This window comes from Rhinoraja longicauda, chromosome 8, assembly GCF_053455715.1.
Source record: "Rhinoraja longicauda isolate Sanriku21f chromosome 8, sRhiLon1.1, whole genome shotgun sequence".
Taxonomy (NCBI): Eukaryota; Metazoa; Chordata; class Chondrichthyes; order Rajiformes; family Arhynchobatidae; genus Rhinoraja; species Rhinoraja longicauda.
In genome coordinates, this window is record NC_135960.1 from 24267907 (window position 1) to 24269829 (window position 1923).

Genomic DNA, 1923 nt, shown 5'->3' on the forward strand with positions numbered 1-1923 from the left:
CATAAAATTCCCCTCCGCCCTTGCCACTCATGTGGCCCACTGGCATGGAATCCCTTCCCTTATTTTGAGGGGCGCCTCCACCAAATCCTGCCCCCCCATGTCCAGCAGCGTAAGGACCGTAGACTGTGGCTCCCCCACAGAGCCTTGGCATTGGCTGCACCAAGCTTCAGTGCATCCCTCAGCACGTACGTCTGCAGCGGGGCAGTCGGCAACATTGTCCGACGGACATCTTGCTCCACTGGGAGGTCAACAATGCTCACGCAGACCAAAGAGCGTCTTTCACCGAGTTGATGACCTTCCCAGCAGCACTCGTTGTCAATCTCTGAATGCGACCCTGGGAACAGTCCGTAAATCATAGAGCCCACTGTGACGGAGCTGTTTGGAATAAATCATGCCATGGACCCTTGCAAACCTCTCCAGACTCTCTTTGCAAATCCACACTCTGTGAAGAGGTGGGCAACCATCTCCTCTCCATAGCAGCTGTCCCGAGGGCAGTGTGTGATGGTAGTAAGGTTCCGGAGGTGCAGGAAGTATCTGACTGGGAGGGCTCCCTTCACCGCCAGCCAAGCCAGGCTTTGGTGCTTGTTGGTGAGTTCTGACGATGAGGCATTTCGTCAGACAAGCTGGGCAGTCTGCTCTGGGAACCATGCCACAGGATCCATTAAGTTCTTTCCCTGCAGTGCTTGCAGGACATTCCATGCTGACTACCGCCCAATGGAGTTGTGGTCAAAGGTGAACTTGTAGACCGAGCACATGGGCGGATCAGACTTTGGAAATGACGCCTAAACACAGCGGCGCCTGCATGTGTAGATATGCAAATATAATTTTACTGTGCAGTTGCACATGTGACAAATAAAGCACCATTGAGCCATTGCACAGTGCACAGATAATGAGTCCAACATTCATGCAAGATCAAGTTTGATTAAAGATAGTTCAAAGGTCTCCAATGAGGGAAATGGTAGGTCAGGACTGTACTCTCGGTGATGAGAGGATGGTTCTGTTGCCTAGTTCTGTCGCTCAACACCTTCGCTCTGTCCAACCTGATGTCCCGGTAGCTGAGCACTTCAAACTCCCCCTCCCACCCCCAGTCTGACCTTTCTGTCATGGGCCTCCTCCGGTGCATTCTTATGCAGAGACGGCAGTTTAGTAAAGAATGTTTGTTTAGATATACAGTATTATATGGCGAGTCGAAACTTGTTGGTTGTAAGAGGAGTTTATTGCAGCCGCAATATTCGGATACAGAGTTAAACAACAAGGTAAAGGACAACCAATACAAACTTACTGTCTTCCTTGAAGACTTCGCCGAACTGCTTCAATCGGGCGCCAAACGCGCACATGACATCGCTGGCCAATCAGCGATGTCGCTCTCTGGACCAATCCCTATGGTCGCGTTCCCACGTGACCTCGCTGGCCAATCCGAGGGTTCGACGACCTGGACCATTCTCTATGGTCGCTACATGACCCCCCCCAGAACCCGAGGTGCGGAACCTAGCAGGGAGCCGGATTTCGCGACCATAACGAGTACGGAGAGGGACAGCCTGAACCACAGGAGCCGGAGGTTCCGGACTTGGCGGAACAGCCGGAACGAGAGGTTCTGGAGGAACTACCGGAACGGGGGGTCCTGGAGGGACTGCCGGAACGGGGGGTCCTGGAGTAACTGTCGGAACGGGGGGTCCCTTACTGAGCGGAACTAATGGAGGTCGGCCTCTCCTAGGGGTTTGACCGACCAGGACTGGTTGATCCGGGTCCAAATGGGCAGGTTTGAGCCGGGACACCGAGACGAGCTCACTCTGCCGCACATGTCTAAGGTGAAGGTAGCCGTTCCCTTACGTAAAACCCGGAACGGCCCTTGATAGACCCTCTGCAACGGGGCGCGATGGGCATCTTTACGCAGAAAAACAAACTCACAGTCCTTCAGGGAAG

At 53.7% G+C, this 1923-nt stretch overlaps 1 protein-coding gene across 1 annotated transcript in view; it reads right to left on the bottom strand.

Annotated features, from left to right (window-relative positions):
- mgat5 (alpha-1,6-mannosylglycoprotein 6-beta-N-acetylglucosaminyltransferase) overlaps positions 1–1375 on the bottom strand; it is a 108782-nt gene extending 107407 nt beyond the window's left edge. The window contains exon 1 of the mRNA XM_078403435.1: positions 1283–1375. The gene's annotated coding sequence lies outside the window, so the exon portion shown is untranslated. The remainder of the gene's footprint in view (positions 1–1282) is intronic.
- Between the last annotated feature and the right edge of the window lie 548 nt (positions 1376–1923).